At 37.2% G+C, this 21,954-nt stretch overlaps 1 long non-coding RNA gene across 1 annotated transcript in view; it reads left to right on the forward strand.

The window, feature by feature from the left end:
- LOC134475628 (uncharacterized) overlaps positions 1-20,466 on the forward strand; it is an 85,763-nt gene extending 65,297 nt beyond the window's left edge. The window contains exons 2-3 of the long non-coding RNA XR_010046804.1: positions 18,299-18,488; positions 19,147-20,466. This is a non-coding gene — a long non-coding RNA (uncharacterized LOC134475628). The remainder of the gene's footprint in view (positions 1-18,298; positions 18,489-19,146) is intronic.
- The last annotated feature ends 1,488 nt before the right edge of the window (positions 20,467-21,954 follow it).

The raw sequence follows: 21,954 nt of genomic DNA on the forward strand, positions 1-21,954 counted from the left end.
CCCAGGGTGTTGACTCCTAACGATTGATTTTTTTCCCCCTTGGCAAATCTAATTAAGTATTTGAAGTATTTCATCAATTGGTACCCGGTTACTACACACACTTGGTGGGTGGCTCTTGGAGATTCTCTTAAAAACTCAGTTATGTCCCAGCACTCTAAAAATTCTCGTCTGCCAGAGCAATTTGAATTTTGTTATCAGTGTCTGCTGGAAATCATAATTCAATAAAGACTAACTCATTTAAAAATGTTTCATACTGGGCATGTATTAGGTAACTTGGGTAACTCAGGAGACACAGAAAAAACACACGAATGTGCAAGTCTGCACGGGAAATAATGAACAGTTTAAAGGAAGCTTTTTGTAGTTTTTAAGAAGCTGCAGCTGGATTAGGAGGAGTGCATTATGTGTGTGTGTATTTAATCAGCGATACAAGTAGTCTTTTGCTTTGCTTCTCCAATATACCAGCATTTCCTGCAAATCCAAATTGCAAACTAGCAGGCATAAAAAGAGACTTTATCAATATTTAAAATAACAATAAACAGGAGCCCCTGCATATGTCTTTGTGTAATCTGCTAGTGTGACCCTGGCTTTTCCCCTTGAATGAGATGGTATCTGTCTCCTGTCAGCCTCTGTTTCTCTTGTTCTTTTATGGATGGAAGATTATTGCTATAGAAAATATGGTCATGCTATAGGGGAATGTACCTCCTGCTCGGAATGTGCTTTTTCTCAACGACATCTGCAGACAGCAGCCTTTTGCAAAAAAAAAAAAAAAAAAAAAAAAAAAAGAAAAAAAAAAACCCTGGTCCTTATGAAACTGTTAATTCCTGAACAATGAATTCCTCCTCACAGGACACTGCACTTTTTCACTGCTGTTTAGCACAGGCTGCTCTTAGTCTTCCCTGCAGCTTATTTGCTGCCCAAGTTCACCATTTGACATATGTAGGAATATTTAAACAAATTTTTTCCCCAGAGAAGTTTGTTTCATCTTTGGAAGCCCGGGGCTTCCTGCAGACTTCATAGGCGCCCTCCTCCCCCGCCCGCCTTTCTTCTGTGGGCTGCTTATCTCTGCCCACCCCCCTGTGTGCCCCTTCGCTTTATGACCACATCCTTCACACTGTTTTCCATTTGCCTCCCAAACGGGGATCAGAAAATAGCCTCCCTGGCCCGTTTCCCCCATTCGCTGCTTTATTGCCAACCTCTTCATCTTTTGCAAAATACCAGCAGAGTCAAACTTAGAGTTTCTTCTGGTTTTTCCTCTTCTTTTTAAATTTTTCTATCTCAGGACATTTGGTCCTTTTGGGAGATGTAGTTTTCTCTGCCTTAAACTTAAACCTGGTGCCTTGTGAGATGATAATCTTTCCTAAAATTCAGGCAGGGGGATATAAAAGTCTGCATTTTAGTTTGGTCTGTGGCCATGTCCTCTAAACATCACTAGACACTTAAACATAAGAGGACTGCATCTTGACTTGATGGGTGGAAGACTGCATTCTACAGCAAAATAAAAAGATAGCTAGATTATGGTAGATAATTCATCATATATGTGTGTCTGTGTATATATATATATATATATATATATATATATATATATATAAAATTTTTTTTTTCACCATGCAGTTCCAGCTGGCTTTAAGCTCACTTACGCAGTTCAGGCTGGCCTTAAACTCACTGTGCAGCATAGGCTGGCCTCGAACTCCAGTAATCCTCCTGTCTCAGCCTCTCAAGTGCTGGGATTACGAGTGTGCTCCATCACACCAAGTGAGAGGTATATTCTTATCTTTTAAACATTTTTTTGTATAGCTCAGAATAAATCAAACATGATGTGTGATTTTTGTAGCTCAACTTAACAATCAAAGGCTTAATGAATGGGTATTTTTGGAGACCACTTAATTTCCCTTTTTCTTTTAAGCTCCAAAAATCAGGGAAGTCAAACTATTGGCTAATCTTCTGGGATTGTGTGATATTTCTTGTCTTTTAAATTGAGGAATTAAACTGAGGAAGAAATCTATAAAGTTGTTTCTTTGTGGTTAGTATAGATGTCTGTGCTAATGTTCAAGCTTCCTATCAATTGATATTTTCATGAGGAACTTTTGGAACCTTTTTTTCTTGGGATAATATAAAGAAGGCGGTTGGGATGTTGACGGTAAACTGTTTTGGGGAAAGTGGGTCCCTATGCCCTGTATCTGTTCAGTGTTTCTCTTGCCTTTCATTTTCTAAAGTGTTACATATGGAGTACATATGTCTTTCCGTTCCAGTACTACAGGGAAAGAAAAAAAGAGGGAAGAAATAAAAAAGAAAAATCACAAAGAAATCAATAAACACCTGTTATTCCCAGATCTGCAGTTATTTGGGCTCAGAAGTGCCTGCAGGCAAAGTTAAAACAAAAATACAAGTATGTCTCTATGCTTTCATAGATTTCTTGTAGCTGGTGTGAGAGGTTTTTTAAATTTTATTTTATATTTATTTCATTTTGTTTCATCTTATTTGATCCCAGAGTGGACCCTTCACCTTCTGTTATTTCACTACCCCAAATTTCTTCTCTCCAATGTATATTTCCTTTCTCCTTTTATACCATGTTTTGTATTCAGCGAAGTGCACATCATTTTTCCAAAGGCCGAGGATGCAGGCTTGCTTAGCCCCTGACACTGCCGCCACACGTTCCCTACGTTAGATTGCCCCCTGCTGCTTCTGTAACATTAAAATAAAGCCCCAAATAAGATATGTCTGGGGACCTGCCACTTACAAGTATACACTGAGTGAGATATTTTGGAATCCAATCATTTGGAAACAGGTTCTCATGCAAGTATTAATTGGTAGATGTTCTGCTGTGTGACGAGGAGGTTTTAAAATATGAACCTGTGCACATGTAGGCATCAGAGTACCTGTGCGTGTATCCCTCTCTCCTTCCCCCCGAATGGACATTAGCTATAAAAGAAGGCGTGGCTTTACATAATTATGAATTGATTGTATACTTTTTCCTTTGCCCATCATAGATAATAGGGTTCCCATAAATAGTTTCTTTCTGCAGTATACAGTGTATTTTTTTCTGAAAGCAATGGGTATGTATAAACTCTCTAAGGGCAGGGACCATGACTTGTTTGTCTTTGTGTCTTTAGCTCAGTGCCTGACACATAAAAACACAGTTAATCTCATTAGATCCATTCATTTGACAGAGAAGATTATTCAAGTTTATTCTGCTAAATTAATTTTTCCTGGTTCAGGATTCAGAAGAGTAAATAACATAGCTAACATTTTGGCAGAAATAGGTCCCAGGAAAAGTACAGGAAATGTTTAGTAATTCCTCATGTCAAGGACAGATTCTACATTAGTGGCTTGGATTTTTGGCTTCAGAATTTGCTTGCTTTTATTGTTATTTCCTTTTTGACAAGCTCATAAACAGACCTGATTTTCTCTTTTGAATATGCCCTGCGCCTCACCACTTATACATTATTTCTAAGACATCACATTTAAAAGTTTGGTTGCTGGTATTTGCCCACCATTCTCTGCTAAAGTGACTTGCGGGCAGAAACTTTGTCTGATTAATGTTTGTGTCTCTGCTATCATTCCTCAAAGGTCACTTTTGTTAAATAGTTGACATTGAAATGGGATTCTAATATCCACCAAAGAAAACGAGCATTCAGGACATGGAAGGCATGAAATAACATGTGGGGCACAGGGTGGGGGATATAGCTCAGTGACACAGTGCCTGCCTGGCACGCACAAGGTCATGAGTTCGATCCCTGGTACTAAAACAAACAAACAAACAAACACAAGACAGCAATGAGGTATAACATGAAAATGCTGCCAAACAAGGGTTTGATAATGGAACGAAAACATGAAATTAATCATGATCAGCTCTCTTACTTTCTTCCTACCTGTAATCATGATAGCATGTTTATGAATATATTGTGATTTTCTCCCTCCTCTGCACAGTGACTGATGATACTCTGATTTCCCAAGTAACCAGAATTTGATTTCCTGAGTCACCAGAATTATCCCAGATAGCTTGATTTCAAAAGAATCATGACACTCTTGGGTGAGAGCAAGGGATCTGGTCCTTTCCTTACCTGGACAATCGTGCTGTAGACCTTTGGCTTCCCTCTTAGCCATGGCCTGAAAAAAAATGAGTTCCTGGAGTATAAGTGTACATTCATCAGGGGAGTGGGACGGAGGCCTGGTCTCTGCTCAGCCAAAAAAGGGCAAAGACCGAGGGTACAAAAAAGGTTTGTAAAAAGCACGCTGCATTTTTAATCTTTAGCAATCTAAATGAAGCGGAGCCTATTTAAAAATGTTCCTCTGGGATGCATTCTCCTTTCTTCTCAGCCAGAAGTAATTACATCCTGGTTTTCTTTTCTCATTATGTTGTCACTTAAAAGAAAAAAACCAAGTTTTACCACAATGTTCTATGTAGGAATCATGTATGTGTGTCCCTAAAAGTGTCTTTGAGTTTGTAAAATGGCATCCTGAGTTAGGTGCTTTCCTATAACTTGCTTTTATTTCCAGGGAAATCCATTCTTTTAAGATTTATCCATGACGTTGCATTTAGTTATATACTTCATTCTTTTTACCATTAGAAATATTTCATTAAATGAATATGGCCCAATTTATTTTTCCTACGGAGGGATAAATTGTGTAGTTTCTACTTTTGGCTATTTCAAAATTTCTGTAAGGTACATTTTTGCACATGTGTAAGCATTTCTCCTTTTCTTCTTTGTATATCTTTGAGGTGTGTCTCACATGAAAATGTTTTGGCTTGTAGAGCGTGCATGTTTTCAACTTTTCTTGATACTGACAAATATTTTCTAAGACGGTCTGGACAATTTACATTCCCACTAGCATTATGGTTCAGTGTTCCTCTGCTTGTTCAGCACTGGGAACTGTCAGACTTCTGAATTTTTGATCTAAAATTGTAGCGCATTTTGTTTAAAATTTATATTTCCTTGATTAGCAGTGCATTGAGACTCTTATATGAATGGTGGCCATTTATGTTACTTTTTCTGAAAAATGCCTGTTCATGTCTATTGCCCAATTTTCTTCTAATGTCTTTCTATACAGTGAATTATGGTTTTTTTTTCATTTTCTTTATGGTATCTTTTCATTTTATTCATTCTTATATATCAATATTTTGTTTTCTGGCTTGAGTTTTTATATTTTATTTTGTCTTTTGGAGGCAGGGTTTCATTATGCAGTTCAGGCTGGCTTTGAACTCACTTTGTATCCCAGGCTGGTCTCAAACTTGCAATGATCCTTCTGCCTCAGCCTCCCAAGTACTGGGGTTATAGGCTTGTGCTACCATGCCTGGTTTGCTTGCATTTTTATCATCTTGCTTAAAAAATCCTTTCCTACAAAGAATGTAACACCATCAAAATATGTTCTTATATAGGATTTAAAAACCTTTACAGTTGTGCTTTTTATAGTAAAATCCTTAGTCTTCTTGGAATTGGTCTTTATATATAGTGTGAGGTAGGGATCTAAACTATTTTTTCCATATGTGGATAACCAGTTAGTCCAGTGCTATTCAGTAAACATTCCATACTTTCTTCTTTGGTATATACAGCCAGATTTGTAATCAATAACACTTTGATAAATGTGGAGACTATTTCTCAACATCTTCTTTGGCTGCAATGGTCTGTTCATTCATTTTACCAATTTCTTTTTTTTTTCCTGTTTTCCAAAGGTAAAATGTAATTGACCTTGAAAGACAAAACCATTATTAGTATGATCTTTTGTAAAAAGTGCCCCAATGTGTAACGTGACAAGGTGTAGTTGGAAAGATATTTGTTTATATTAGTATGTTTTTAGCAACTTTTTAAGGCACATTTTTGTATGCTCTAGTGCAAGCACAATAAGTCTTTTAAAAATCAGAATTCCTGTGTCAACCACACAGTCTCTTGGTATTTCAGAGTCTTATTTGTAAATCTTGAGTGAGTTTTTGTCTTGTGAGTCAATTTCCTAAGTGGGATTGATAGAACTGCTGAATTTTGTTTTTCTCTATTTCTGTGCAGAAAGTCACATAAAATAATAAGTGATGTTACTTTCACTTGTGAAAATTCAGTGGAATCTCATTACAGTCATGGTCTAATAGGTGAGTATAGCACCTGGTCTATGATAGACTCACTGGGTTACGGAATAAGAAACACTACGTGTATATGGGAACCTGTGGCACATGACTTAATGTATTATATGCCAGTCCTTGGAACAGTGAGACGCTTTAGGAGTTTTTATTAATATATATAACATTTAGGAGACACATTTCAGATTTAATTTTGGGGGGAAAAGAAGGACCTCCTAAAATTGGAACCTTCCATTGAAAAGTTAATACATCTGTTTTCAAGAGTGCTTCTCATTTTGATTTTAATAAAGTACACATTTTTGTTTCAGGTCTGTGATAACTTATGTATACATTTATGTTCACTTTAATAAATTACAAGAAAGTAGTGACTAAGAGATCTGTATATCTTAATGATCTAATGTAATCATAAACTACCTAGTCTTGACTTTCTACCTAAGATAGTATGGTTTAGGATTTCACTGATGTATATATAGTAGCATTCTCTTAAATCACAATGTGTGTGTAGAAGAAAACTTTTTTTTTTATTTAAGAGGAAAAAGAGAAAAACACAAAACAAACCAAAGCGGTGTAAGGGTACACGCAATACAGAACTACAAAAAACAAAACAAAACAAAACAAAAAAAAACATAACAGTAAGAAATCACCTGTTAGTAGATTACATATTATCATCTTGAAAATAGTTCCTCAAATCACAGTATCAAAGAATACAAGGTGGACATTCAAACAGGGAGACTGCAAACAGCTGTGTTCAATGATCCAAAAACATTGATATAGTCAGCTATTTAACACCCCTAAACACACTTGCTGTTATATCCATTAGAGCTCTTTTTCTTTTTTTTTTCCCTCTCTTTTTTACAACAAAATTTACACATTTTGGATTTTATTACTCCTTAGTGCTTATTACTTTTTTTTGGGGGGGGGGAAGAATACAGTCAAATATGGCAAAACAAAGCTGTCAGTCAATACCAAGGATAGACATAGCACATGGTGTAGAACAGAGTACAAGTTTATCAACAATGGTTATCAATGTTGTCCCTTGTTTCCTTAAAAAGAATTGTCTATCTCATTAGATATTATAAAGTTGGACAAAACAGTAGAGAACAAGACCAATAAAACTTAGGCATTGTAAACATTACAGGACTTCCAAAGAAGACAATAGTCAAACCAGAATGGGTATCTTAGTGAATCTTATTGCCTTCAAAGTAGTTGCCTATGTCTTCAAACTTGATACTATCATATAGAATGGAACAGAGTCTAATCAGTCAAAACAAGATCATGGGAGTACTACAGGACTTCAAAACAAGTTAATAGGAAATCAAAAAGAGTTACTATTTATATATCCTAATTTTTTGAATTTTTTCTTTAATTAAGACAAACATAAGAAATGACTAAATAATTTTTTTTAAAACAATAAGGGGGAGATTGAGATAAAACAGGACATAACGATATAACAATAGAGGTCACAGCATGACTGTTTCAACAACCTAGTACTTCACCACCATATAACCTGACTTAATAGTAGTTACCATAGTGTAGAAGAAAACTTTTGTATCATTCAGTATGGTATGATCTCTACACTATATATATGTTTATTCTATAAAAATTCGTGAGCCAGCTTTTGTGATTTCACGCATGACTCAACCTATGAGTAAATGTATTTACTTTCTCTTGCTAAAGAGTTTCATTTTCCAAGTTGATTTTATTCCTAATTATTAAATACAGTGTTGTTACTCTTTTATCACAAGCAGAACGATTTTAGATATGCAAAAAGGCACAAGAACAGGGACATCATCTGGCTTGAAATTTCTGGGTTGTATTTTGGTGTTTGTGCCTGTCAGTTTTTGTTACTGAGATAAAATACCTGCCGTGCATGATTTAAATGAGGAAATGTTTATTTTGGCTCTCGGTTTCAAAGGTTCAGTTCATGGTTGACTGACTCAAAGATGGAAACATTATGACAAAAGGGCATGATGACTGCCAGGGAGCAGAGGGAGGAAGGCATTGATATAGAATGTACCCTTGAAAGTAACATTCCCAGTGAGCTACTTACTCCAAAAGGGCTCCTACTCCTAAAAGCCCATTTGCAGCTCTACACTGATGAGTGGAGTAACCCATTGATGAGTTTAGTCACTTCTCTAGGCTGCTCCTTGGAACATTACTACACTGGGGATCAAGTCCTCAATATGAGCCCTTGGGAGAGGCTTCATATTTGAATTATAGCGGTATCCTTAGTGTAATAAAAAAAAAAATAAGGATTGAAACCAGTGTTCTCAAGCTGTGGTGCTTGGCACAGTGGGATCAGTATTACTTGGGAACATTCTTAGAAATGCAAGCTGTTGGTTTTTATCCCAGACCTACTGAATGAGAATCTCTTGGGCTCAGGCCAAGTGATCTGTGTAGTAACAAACCTTCCTGCTAATTCTGATGGACACAAAATTTGAAACCCATTGATTTAAATCGTATCATCAAGTAACTAACCCCCTTTATTCTTGGAAATGCAAATTAAGCAACTCTGTATGCATAGCAGTTTGTCTAAACTTTTTTGCTTTTGATAAATGATGAAAGAAAAAATATTCCTAGTTTTTATATCTTTTAAAAATTTTTTGCTACATTCGTATTCCTCCAATACTTTTTTCTTTCCTGGCTAATTTTATTTTTGTTCAATTTCCTGTTGTTTTTAAACAGAAGATTTTAATTCATTTTTTTACTGGATCATTTTGTAACAGTTGAATTTTCTATATGAAAGGTACTACATCAAGGGCTTTGGAAACAACAAATGAAAAAGAAGTCATTTTTCTTTAGGGATAAAGAGGGAAAACTATTTAGATTGCTATCAATCTTAACTTGAAATTTCTTTTCTAAAATTATGCTAAAGCTAGGGAAGAACCATCTAAATTGATGTAGGCAAATTTTTGCATGGAATATGGAATTTTTTTGGCATTAATTTTTAAAAATTGTGATAAAACACAACAAAATTTACCACCATGATAATGCTTCCGTGTACTATTCAGTAGTGTTAAGTACATTCACATTACTGTGAAGGCAATCTCTAGAAGGCCTAATCCTAGGACTTGTAAATATTGCTTTATTTGGCCAAATGGTCTTTGCAGATGTGATCATGTTAAGGATGCTGAAATGAAGAAATTACATTATCTGGGTAGGCCCTGGATGCAATCATAAGTGTCCTTATAAAAGAGAGAGACACAGGAAAATTTAATATGGAGGGAGAGAGGGAAGGAGGGGGGAAGAGAGACAGAGAGAGAGAGAGAGAGACATGTGAAGAGAAAGCAGAGACATGTGAACCCTCTCACAGATTCTTAAGAAATGTGCTGGCCTTGATGGTGAGTGTGATGTGAACCCAAGCCAAGGAATGCTGGTAGCTACCAAGAGTTTCAGAAGAGGCAACCAATACATTTTTCCCTAGAGCCTCTGGAGAAAGTATAACAGGACTAACACCTTAATTTTACTCCAAAGATACCAATTTTAGAGTTTTGGCTTCAAGAAAGAACTATGAGAGAATATATTTTTTGTTGCTTTAAGCCACTATAGCTTTGTTCATCTCTTACAGTGACTACAGGAAGTTAATATAGTAGGTGAGACTGTTGCAACCAGACTTACTGGAAGAATACGCTGGCTCTACCTTAGGCTGTGCATGTGCCTGGGTGCATTGAGCTCACCTGTCCGTTCCTGCACTGTAAGTGGGAATTACGGTAGCAGTGCCTACTTGCCAGAGTAGCGGTGAGAATCAAATGAGCTTACCTGGCCCTGGGCAGCCCGGTCACCGTTATCGTCACCGCCAGGTCCTCTCTTCTCCATCGCCATTGGTGTCATCATCTGCTTTTTCCAGTGCTTCCTCTGATCGTCCAGACTGTGTCTTTGCTTATTTTCTAAAAACCATAGTTTTATACATTACTTCGAGGCTTGCACACTCTCCTTACTCTCTGAGCTCCTGGCTTGGCCTTATTTTAAAATTTTTCATTTTGACCGGATATAACCAACCTCACTGTCAGCAACAGGTAGGGGAAGCTTGCAAAAAAAATCGAACTATAGCCAAAGTCACCCTAAGCGCCAGGGAGATTTTTCTCCTCCTTCTTGTTCTCATCCTTCCTCTGTTCCTTCTTTCCTTTTTCCTTCACCTCCTTTTTGCTCCTCTGCTGCTATTCCTTTTTCCCTTTTCTCATTTCTTTCTGTCTTTCTCTTATATAAAATTATCCTAAAGCTTCCCCTATCTAAGCATAAAGTCAGGTCTGAGCATAAATTCTGAAGGGAGAAGATATTGTGGCAATAACTGCAAATGTTAGATGAAGACTCGCCTCAATATGTGGCAGCCCAAAAGGCCAGGCAGTTTTTCTTAGCTATGAAACTAATCAGTCAGACAGCACATTTGGTGTCTAAATCACTTGAAAATTCACATCTTGGGTAGTCAACCGCTTCCTTTGCTGCATATCCTATTCCTACACCTTCAGGTACCCAAAGACCAACTCATTGTGGCTGCTGTTAGGGCTGAATTTGCTGAGCATCACCATTAGATTCAAAACCCCCCAGTGCCAACTCTACCAACTTGCCCGAAAAGGAAGAGAGAGCTCCATGAAGAAAGGATCCCATGGCACAGAGAGGCATGACTCTGGGGTGCCTTTAAATAGTACCTGATTTTACTTTCTCTATTGCTCCTATGGGAGGCAATCCTTTACAAAACAGATGTTGCAGTTGTGTGCCTATTGTATGTTGGGTACGTGGTTCCCGGTAGTGACCAAGACAGTCTGTGTCTCCAAGTCCAAGTCTTCCAACCTAGTAGGGTACCCAGCAATTGAGGGATGATTAAAATACAGAGTGATGAGTTTTCCCACTGAGATTGGTCAGGGCAAACATACAGGATGTGCTTTTCAATGGCTGTGCTTTCACTGGTCCTGAAAGTAGGTCTCGCTTCTTTTCTGAAAAAGGCTTGCCTGTTTTGTTCAGTGCAGGATGTTTGCAGCATGTCTTTGAAAAGGCCATAATGATATGCTTCTTAGCCATATAGTGAATTTCTAAAAGTAGCTTGGGAACGGGTTTTTCTCTTGTCACTTTGGCACTCATAGAGGAGCTCTCAGAAATTTTGAGGAGGAATGGGAAAGGCAAATAATGAAATATTTTATTGTGGTTGGATTTTTAAAGTTTTTTGTTTAATTTATTAAAAAGCATGAGTTTGTTCAAGTCGACAAGCATTTGTAAATAGGAGGACAACTGCCTTTATGAAATAGAGCATTTTTCTGGAACTTGTTTTGAAGGGATGAGCTGAATAGCTCATCTCATGATGATTCTATGCTCAGTTTGTTTATTTTTGCAATAAGGTCTCAATACGTAGTTCTGGCTGGCCTTAAACACACTGTGTAGCCCAGGCTGGCTTGAACTCACAGTGATCCTCCTGTCTCAGCCTCCTGAGTTCTGGGATTACAGCCATGTACCACCACACCTGGTGTCCTGTGCTCAGCTTGTAACTTTGCCCTAACTTGGTTTATTGTGGGAAAAATAAGATTTTGGACATATTAGTAATGCTCTTGGGGATAGTGGGTGAGGTTGGGGACATCAGAGAAATCAGGGGAGGATGGTTAAGAGACTTTTAAAAAATAAACTGACACATGCCAGCTTATTACTCAAACATGCTACCTGTCCTGTGGATGCATGATACCAGAGTAGCTTTGAGGTTTAATGCTCACCTCAATGAGGCAAGATTTAAGCATCTCGTGTTTATTTTTCAACAGACAAAAAGGACTCATTATTTAAATAGAGAAAACTTGCATTTTAGAGCTTTCCTTCTCTTGTTGACTTTATAGTTTGGGATTAAAGGGACCTTGATGTAAACTGAAGTGTGTTAATGAGATGTCTGGACCATGAAATATCAGCTACATAGATAAACAATTTTCCAGTGAGTGCAAATGTGATCTGGGCTTATCTTGTTACTAGTGATTATGGTCTGCACATTCCAAGTTTTCTATCCTGTTGTTCATTAGGGATTTAAGTCTTTATCCATGCCCTTTGCATCATTTGTTTTGATAAACTTTCTGGGTTGTAGCTTCTTCGTAGATATGATGCCGTTCAGAGTCAAGCTGTGTACTTCTAGTGGCATAAAAAATAATCCATAGGTCTAGTGTCAAGGGACCCAGAGAAGCCTTCACCCTACCTAGTCCTACTTTCCCCAAACCATCTGCTATGATTGTCTAAAATTTTCAGTGAATCATTGCTCTTAGCAAACACCGTTAGGAAGAATGCAAGTAAACTATCAGTCATTCCTGTTCTAACACAAGTCATCTCACTGGCTCTTTCCAGCTGAGTGCTGAGATTCCAGGGAAGCATAATTTAAACCTGGAGCAAGAGAGAAGAGCGCCTGTACTGGAGGCTCCACATAGAGGGGATCATGACTACGTGTGGGTGACAGGAGGCTGTGCTTTGGAGTGCATTTGGGAGAATAGAAAGAGAAGGCAGGAAGCTGTGACCAGGGACTTCATAGCTTGACTTCATGTTGGTGACATACCACGCTGAGATTCTCATTGTGTGATGGTATAACCTCCCTCTGGGACATAAGCCCTGAAATGACAAACGTCTGTTCATTCACTGGCATTTGTCAAGAAATAGTACCATGCCCAGTACATAGTGAGTGCTATATAACTATACTTAAGTGGATGAATAACCTGGTATACAAAGACTTCTGTAGAAATGTTTTGCTCTGAGCTGCTATGGCCATTTTTTTCAGTTTATTTCTAAAATGCCCTTATTTTTTCCTTCAACCCTCACATGTTTTAAAATATAGTTCACTGGAGTCAGATAAAAGTATTTTCTACCCTTTTCCTCCACTATTTAAAATACTAAGTGTCAAGATGTTCTAGCAACTAAACAAGCTTATTACAGGAATCAATCAATAAAGTATTTATTGACCACATATTCTGCGCCCAAGAAATTTTTTTCTAGAAAAGGGAACAGCCAATTTGTTTGCCCATATTTTACTTTTATACTTATAGGAACCTAAGGCAAGCAATTAGAACTTTTACTATTTGGGGGATGCAAATAAGCATGATAAATAATAGTCATTATTTTAATCTTTCATATTTCATTTTATGGTTGCATTATGACCACTTGTCTAATGTATTTAATTTTCTAAATTTCTGTTACATGAAAAATGGAAGCTGTATTGATTTAACATCAGAAAAATGTACAGCAGTTAATATAAAAAAGCTGCATCTAATTTTGTTAATAAACTATAAATGGCAAAATGACATACAGTTTAGATTTTCAAAGCATTGGGACCCCACATTTTTCTGTAACGTTAATTATGTAGTTTTAGTTTTGGCAGGAAAATAATTGTACAGTGTGATATTTCTACTTTGTTGTTCCTTGAAGTGGGCTGAAATTTTAATATAATATGAAAAATTTTCCCTGGTGAGTTGTGCACTAGGGAAGATACGATGTTTGGGTGATGGGGCTAATTCTTGCAGGGATTTGTAGATTAGACACTCTGGTCATCATTATTACCCTCAACTCTGACATGAAAAGATTTTACTAACATCCATTGGCACACATTTGTCCTCTTTCATGAATTCAAACATAGTTTGTGCTCTCTGATTACCTCTGGAGTTACAGTTAAGTTTGGTAGTTAACCCTCATGCTGACAGCTGCGGTCAGCATCCGGGCTCTTCCCACTTATTATCTATGTCATTTTTACTTAACAATTCTGTTTCTCAGTTTCCTTATCTAAAAAAATGGGGATAATAATTATGGCAACTCATAGAGTTGCTCTGAGATTGACAACAGTTGTCAACAATAAGAATTCAGAGTAAATATTAGCAAATATCCATTTCTATGGATATACTAAGAATACACAATGAAATTTTTGCTCCAATGAAATAGTAATGTCAGAATACACTGAACAAGGTTAGTGCATGAGCAAACTACAATGATTTTTCTGGCATGTCATGTTGGGAAGAGACTTAGTTTAACCTTATAAGGTAAGGTCAGACCAACAAGAGAGGGCTCCAAGTTGAAAAAGAGTATAGGTCTACACATTGAGGGGCATAAGAGTTGTTTGCTTTTTTGAAGAAGGCCAGTGGTAAATCCAAAATGCATGATAGAGAGCTCAGTGGTACCTTGGGGCCAGTGGGAATCCTCTGAAGAAGCTTAAACTGGGCAGCACTCCCCTGATAGCTACTCTGAACAACAGCACTGTGCCTGCAGTCCAAAGGATTGGAGAGGCCTCAGCTGGTAGAGGGAGTGAGTTAAAAGGCTGTTGAATTTGGACATGGTGATGCATGTCTGTAATTCCAGCATTCTGGGAGCCTGAGATAGAAGGATTGAAAATTTGAGTCCAGTCTGGGCGTTTAATAACCTAGCAAGCTCCTCTCTTAGAGGTGGTGGTGGTAATAGTGGGGAGGGGGGTTTGAAGATGTAGATCAGTGTAGAGGATTCAATCTAAACATGAACAAACAATCAAATAAATGAGGAAGGGGAAATGGTAGCCAGACTGAGCCTGGCGAGTGTGCCGGTGGGCATAGAGAAGAGGGTAGAAGCAGCCGGTGATTAGTCAGATGTGATGATGAGAAACAGGTTAAGCAGTGAGTTGCAGTGGCCAAGGATCCTGGCAGTGACCGACCAGGACACTGTTCCCTCCTTGACAGGTGCTGGTGTGGTGGCGGCCCGGAGGCTCCCAGGATTACAGGGTCAGGCAGAGCTGGTGTCTGGGAGACAGCAGCGTCACGGGGAGGACTGAAGTTATATTTGGCCCACCCTATCCTTCATATATGCATATATGTACACGAGCAATTGGGAATTGAAAATATTTGAAAAAATTACATCTGTCTAAACATGTACAAACTTTTTGTTATCAGCCCCTAAACAATATAGTCTAACAGCTTCTTTGTTATGATAAGTAATCCAGACATGATTTGAGCATATGAGATGACATGGACAGGTGACAGGGAAATATGACACCCAGGGCATATGCAGATTTTGGGAATCAGGGAGAGTGGAGGGCTGGAAATCTAAGGTCCTATCCCCTTAGGGTTGACTGTACTTTGTCAGCCCGGAAGTCAGGATGGTGTACAGAATTAACCGCATATGTGCTGTGAATAAAAGATGGGAAAAATCTGGGGTTGCTTCGTTGGAGGCATAGGGTATCACCCTTCATATTCTCACACGGTTCAGCACAGCAGGAGGCAGCCTTTTAACTTTTAAAAAATGGGAACTGTCTTCTGGTGATGCTGTCCTCAGAAGAACTGCTCTTCTAGGCTCTAAATGCCCTAGGCCATTGCAAACCTTTTTTTTGACTCTCCCCTTGTCTGTTTGGGAGCTTTAATACAACAATGAGAGGCTGTGGCTCTGCCCCTATGGCAAATGGAGGTCACCTTGGAAGCTGAGGTTTTCTTGGGCTGGTATCTCCAGCTTCCAAAGGCGCTATTCATCAGTGTCTTTTCCTGTGGGTCAATGGACCCTGAAGAGCTAACATGGAGAGTTCCTAATACTTCTTACTTGTTCACGCTCCATTTGTGACAGACACATCTGATTCTCAATACTTTAAGGTTTCTTTTAAGCCATTCTGAAAGGAGAGGCGTGTTAGCTGGGTTTCTCTGCAAGCTTGGCTCTAGAGATGAGTTAGGTTGAATTCAGCTAACAGGTAAGTTCCCCCTTCTATTTTTACAAGGTTCAAGTTGTACAAATAACTGCAAGGCTTCTGGGAGAAAGCTCACATCTGAATGCAGAATGAGCCACAGTACTGGTGGGTGGGAATTAAAAAATTAATGTTGTTTGGAAGTTTGCAATCTAATCTTTCACGAGCCAGCGAAGAATGATTCATTTCTGAGAATGAAATGTGCATATTTTTTTTCAGTTTGCTTAATATTAGAAATTAAAGGAGAAGAAGATTTAAAGCATTTCAAAATATTGGAAACCTTCTTAAGGTGATCATTATAGCAAGCCTTTCTGAAAGTAAACAGATCTTTCTTGCTTCTAAAGTAGACAAACGGTGATGGTGAGAATTAAATTAGCACTGAAAGTATTAAAATATTGATAGCAATCATTCCATGTCCAGGCTTTGCCAATTAATAATTAATTTTACCTTGAAGGTAACTGTAAGAGTCAGATTTTTTTTCATGCTTTCATGAAATGAAATGTTTGACTCTTTTCTCTCAGTGTTATCAAGTCTTCAGCAAATAACTCGCATTTTTATGTGCTCAGTGGATAGAATTTTTGTGTGGCTTTGTAAAATGGGAAAAACAAAAAGTTCATTGTGAATAGTTTAGAGGAAGCACAAGTTGATCACCTCTAACGGATTTATATGTAACTTTTCAAAATGTACTGGCTGTTTTTTTAAATTTCTTTTTTTTTTTGGCTTTTTTGTTTTTATGGGTACCAGGGATCGAACTCAGGACTGCCTGCTTTCAAGGCAGGCGCTTATGCCGCTGAGCTAAATCCCCAGCCCCTGTTTTTTAAAATTTCAAGGGGCATGTTCCAAACATAGAGAGGACCCTCATCCTTTGCGTGCCGACAGTGACAAGGAGGGTTTAGAGTACCACCAAATGCACGTTTTGAAATAGGAAGCATCCTTTAGTGTCTACACTTGTATTTGGACAAGATGAATTTGTTTTGAATATCTTTGGGAGTACAAATCAACAACTGTTTTGCTATGGTGGCATTTTGAAGTTAAAGGAAATTATGTGGAGTTGATCTTGCCCTAATAAATGGTTCCAAAATGCTATCCTAATCTGTCCTCTACATCCAGATAGCCACTGAACTGAGCTTAATGTTTTATTTTCGATTGGGTGAAAAGTTGCTAAAATATTCACTCAACAACTATTTACTAAATGCCTAGATAAAAGAGCAGACTTAAAACAAGTGTATATCACAGTAGTGTGGACTACCACTCTACCTTTTCCAAGATATTTGTCATTTTGGATCTTATACAATATGTTTCAACTTTTATAAGTTACTCATCCCATTTAATTACAAGTTTAGGCTTCATTATTTGGAGTATGTAATATTTAGTTTTACAGTCATCCTCGAGTCTAGATTTTAAAAATGGTTTAATTAAAAATATCTCCTTATGGACAACCACAGGAAAAGTCTAGTTTTCCTAGGTGACCCCATCCCAGTGTTGGAGAGCAAGCCTGGCACAGTGCCTGGCACCCACAGTTGCTGAATGCTGAGTGCACTGCAATCCCAGTCTCAGGAATCTGGTTACTCAGCTCCACTCTGGAAGTCACCTGCCTGCCTGCTTTGGTTCTGCCTTGAAGCTTTATCTTCAGTGTGACCCAGGCCCTCCAATCTGCTTGTTACTACCTAGCCCATGACAAGCAGTTTTCAGGTTAATTGCCATCTTAATGTCTGTGAGGGGGAGAATCCAGAATGGCATGGAAGGTAGTATTTTTATTTGGGTGCCCACTTGTGAATGAAATAAGGCTATTGGTAAGGTTTTGTGAGGCATCACATTTATTATCAGTAGGGTTTGGATGACCTGGAATGTTCTACCAACTCCTACTAATCCAAAGGATTTTGTGGTAAGACCTTTGTGGTAAGACGTAAGACACTATAGTTTGTTGAAGTTATGTATAAAACTTATATGGTCATGCCAATAATTTAATTTGTATGATTTCAAGGCCCACATCATTGCCATTTATAAAATGTGAGTGAGCCAGAGTTTACAATGATGTTCAGAAGGATTTTAGTTTGCTTTGTACAGTTACTAGTGGGAGGGAAGGATAATGGGGGGAAGGAAGAAAATCTTTGAAAATAAAGATGCATCATCAGAGTTATGATATTGATCACTCTTCCAGATTAAGTACAAAGCATAATTACAGCATATTTATATTGGTCACAATAGAGTTCCCCATGTAAGTTGACAAGAAACACTATACTGTTTTATATTCTACCTTTCAAAACCCTGTTAATTATGCATAAGATAATACTCTTCGATAATATGAAGAATAGTCAAATGAAGTCACTAGTTTTATATTCCAGAGCTTCATGTACATCTGCTGGAACTATGCATTTGAATGCCTCCATATCCATTTCTCAAAATCAGTTTTTTGTACATTATGTGGTATCATAAATGAATATGAACAGTATTGCACAAGAGACAGAGTTGTACAAAAGGAGCTTAGCTGTGAAAGTGATAAACCTAGATTATTGATAGGGAGGGAATACTTCACAGTCTATGACAGTGGATGAAAGGTATTGATTGCTTACCCTTGTTTTTATTTTCTTAAATAGGGCGTCTGATAAAGGTGCCACCCACTCCAACATGCCTAACACAGTACGCTGCCATCTTCTAGGAAATAAGCTTTAGCTGGAGAGAAATACAGCTGGCCTCCTACAAAGCAGATCTGTTTACAACGAGATATCTAGGGTGTATCTGCATATTCCTTTAAGTTGGAAGCATGCTAGAGAATTATCTTGAGAGGTAAGAAGAGAAATGCACAGTGTATGTTTAAAATGACCAAGTAAAATGATATGATTTGCCCAAATGCACATTATTATAATCTAGCCAAGACAGGTGGCCAATTGAATGTTTTCAGAAATGTAATTGTCCACATGCTATTTGCAAAGCCCTTTCTGGTACAGTTAGAAAATGTACTTTTTTCTCTCAATATCCATTTGGATAGAAATGCATCCATTACTTACAAATGATGACATTTTGGGGAGGCTACTATAAATACAGATAAAGGTAATTTCTAATAATTTTGGTGAGTTTTTCCTTACTTTGGAGCTGTGAAAATTATTTTAAAATATACTATACATATTTTAAAATTTAGTCTTAACTTTATATCTGCTTAAAAAAATAGAGAAGTATAACCTAAGAGAGACTATCAGGTTCAAACAATGTATGCAGTTGTGATTGAATATATGGTGAGTATTTACATTTAAAAATGAGAATAAAAAGCACATTCTTATTAAATCTCCTCAAAATATCCCCCCCAACCTTCGAAGACATAGCCTATCACTTTTGTTAGTTCTAGAAGTAGCTCTGAAGTCCTCATTTATGTCTTTAGTTGCATTGTTGTGGCTGCCTCAATGTCTTGAGCTGACTGAAAATGTTTCTGGCAATTTCTGTCAAATAGAAACGTGATGGTATGTCCATGTCCACCTCGGCACTGGATCTGCACCGTGTGACTTCTGGCTGGCTCCTCTCCAAAGTCTAAATGACCCAAACGGTAAACGTTTTGAACTGATTCAGGACAGAGGCCAGAAAATGACAAGAACTATGAGGTGAATATGTTCAAAGAGAAGGGAAATATTTTGAGATTAACAGGCTAATTTGGATTAATGGCAATGTATCATTAACAGTAAACTTTTAATGAAACTTTAATTTGAACATTCACCACATTTTTGATTGTATATTTGGTTCTTGTCGCATGTTTCCTAGGCAGAATTTCAAAACATAGATGTAAACGCTGTGGAAATTTTCATTATTAAAACTGTGAGTTCCCTTTTTAGACTTCATTTTGCTAATAATGCCACCCAGAAAGAGTTAAAATACCAAAAAAAAAAAAAAAAAAGTGTTGAAACTTTTGTAGAAATGGTACTTTGAGCTAGAAAGAGTCATGATTTCTACACGAGTAGATATGTTGGTGCTTTAGTTTTTTTTTTAAATCGGTACCAGGGATCGAACTCACGACCGCCTGCTTCTAAGGCAGCTGCTTATGCCACTGAGCTAAATCCCCAGCCCCGGTGCTTTAGTTTTACTGCAGTCATATGGCTGATCTGTAACATCATAGTGGGGTGGAAAATCTTTTGTTACCTCCATTGTTTATGTTTTAAATTAGATGATATAGAAGAGTAAGGACATTAAGAATGAAGATGTTTATAAAGTAAAAAAAATTACAGCACTCTATGACTAATTTGTTCTTAAAGAAAGAATTTTAAGATACATTTAGTGTGGCTAAGTGTACAGTGTTATACAGTCTACACGCGTGTGCAGCCACGCCCTGAGACTTCACACTCACCATCCAATCACCCAAAGCCCTGGGGGTCCTGCAAGCCCCATTCATGGTAAGTGCCCGATAAAGGTGTGCTGCACAGAGGTAGTTATTTTAAGGTACATTGTATTAATATAAGGTCCTTAAAAACATGCATATTTTTCTGGTTATAAAAATAATGTCTCTTTATTTAAAATTTAGAAAAAAATGCCAGAAAACATAAAGCACATTATAAAAAATCATTTATCACTTCCCACAACTATAATCACTATTAATACTTAGCTATAAATCTTTTGTCTATTAGCACCTCTATTTTCTTGTTATTCTTGGTATAACACACCTGTCTTTATTTTATTTTCAGTGTTTTAGTGCTGCTGCATAACCCCGACTCTCTAACAAATGATATATAACTATTTTTTGTTTGATTTCAGAATCTGTCTTTAAAAACCACTATTTAAATCATCGCATTCATATGGTAATTGATACTTAAAGTTTTTAAAGGATCTTTGTTTTCTTTTGCCATGTATTTCCATTTCTTTTTCTCCTCCTCTATCTCTAGTTGAATTATTTATGTTTTTTTTATTTCCTTTGCACATTTTGTATGTTCTACTGAATTGGAAGTTTGCAGACTGTGTCAGTTCTTTCAGTATATTTAACTTTACATCTCTGAATGAAGTGCAAAGTATAAAATAGATGAAAATTCTCCCTCACTCTTAAAAGAAATATACTGGATATTCATTTAATATTGTTTTTTGTAAGAAGTCCATCATAATTTGAAAAACTCCAAAAGTAGTTAATATTGATTTTAAATTAACAATAATTTTTCTGGTTCTTTCTTTTCTATTTTTTTATATTCTATTTTTTTTTGTGCAGTTCATTTTCCTTTTGGAAACATCTTTTCCTTTTGGATTACATCTTTTAGTAGTTCTTTCAGAGAAAGTCTGTGCTTAGCAAGCTCTTAGCATTTGTATTTTTGAAAGTCTTCTGTTGTTATAACTCATGAATGATTAACTAGCTGGGTGTGGAGTTCTAACACATGCTGTATTTCCGGTACCTTGAGGTTACTGTTGTCTTTGAATACTGCCTATTGCTGCTGATGACCCTCCTTGTGATCTGTTACTCCTTGGATGATACTTTAGCTTTGCTCTCTGGTTACTGTTGCAATTTTGTCTTTATCTTAGTATCCTGTTGTTTCCGTGCACTGTTTGCATTGTGTATTTTCTTATTTAGTTTGAGATTTGATCAATTCTTTGAATGTGAAGATTATGTCTTCAACTGTGGAGAATTTGAATGTATTTGTCCTTTCTTTAAACTCTGCACTCTGCCACTCTCATATACTGTGCTTCTTGTGCTCTTCTCTCCATCTAAATCGGTCTTTCATATTTTTCGTGGTTTTAACTTCTTGTGATGCATCTTGGTTTAATTCCTTAGATCTGTCTTCCAGTCTGTTAAGTTTTCTTCCTCTCTGGGTTGGGTCCTTTTTAATATATTATTGTTTTATTTTTCAGTGACAGTGTTTTAACTCTAGAGTTCTTTTTCAAATTTTCCATTTTGTATGCTCCTTGGTGCTACAATATGAAATCTATTATCTTTTTCATCTTCTTGATAGTTATACATATTTTAAGTTTCTTTATTATCCAGAATTACATATTATTTCATTGTTATCTTACAATATCATTTCTCCTTGCCATCTTTTCATTTGGAGAATACGTATATCTGAGTTGTAGAAGCACGTCCTTATGGGCCAGTTTTGTGCTTTAGTTTTCTGTGGACCCATAGGTTCCCCAGATTTGGGCCAATGTTTTTTTTTTTTTGTACTGGGGATCGAACTCACGACCTCATGCTTGCCAGGCAGGCGCTTATGCCGCTGAGCTAAATCCTCGGCCCCGTTGGGCCAGTTTTTAACATTAATTTCTGGATTTGGAGTTTTTTTATGGATCAGAGAATTTG

The sequence above is a fragment of the Cavia porcellus genome, unplaced genomic scaffold (assembly GCF_034190915.1).
Source record: "Cavia porcellus strain 051 isolate PalLab524CR breed Dunkin Hartley unplaced genomic scaffold, mCavPor4.1 scaffold_4, whole genome shotgun sequence".
In the NCBI taxonomy this organism is placed as follows: Eukaryota; Metazoa; Chordata; class Mammalia; order Rodentia; family Caviidae; genus Cavia; species Cavia porcellus.